This window comes from Penaeus monodon, chromosome 29 (assembly GCF_015228065.2).
Source record: "Penaeus monodon isolate SGIC_2016 chromosome 29, NSTDA_Pmon_1, whole genome shotgun sequence".
Taxonomy (NCBI): Eukaryota; Metazoa; Arthropoda; class Malacostraca; order Decapoda; family Penaeidae; genus Penaeus; species Penaeus monodon.
In genome coordinates this window covers 28,547,984-28,548,339 of record NC_051414.1, presented here as the reverse complement: position 1 = coordinate 28,548,339, position 356 = coordinate 28,547,984, and the positions used below count along the sequence as shown (strand labels likewise).

The window sequence follows — 356 nt, the reverse complement described above, 5'->3', positions numbered from 1 at the left end:
TCGATCACAGAATAAAGACACAGTAGTTTAAAAAAAAAATTCTAAAGACTGATCTAAATTAGCAAGCAAAAAGCAAAATGCCAAAAAATGCGAAAAATACAAGTTAAATTACTACATGGAGATAAAAAGGTGCAAGAAAAAATGTGTTAAAGTTGAAACAGAAATTTTCTACAAAAATGAGAACTACGAAACACAATCGTCTAAATCATTTTCTACATGTAAAATAGCAAAATATAACTAAATACAGCAGTGCAAAAATATGAAACATTTTCCAAATCTACTTCATACACGTAAAAATAAATACATTCTTTTCCATGTTCGTAAATGGAATCAAAATATTCAATTCACTTTCTCTC

The 356-nt window shown here is 27.0% G+C and overlaps 1 protein-coding gene across 1 annotated transcript in view; it reads right to left on the bottom strand.

Annotated features, from left to right (window-relative positions):
• Positions 1-356, bottom strand: part of LOC119592110 (ryanodine receptor-like) — a gene marked incomplete in the record, with an annotated part of 20,940 nt that overhangs the window by 8,881 nt on the left and 11,703 nt on the right.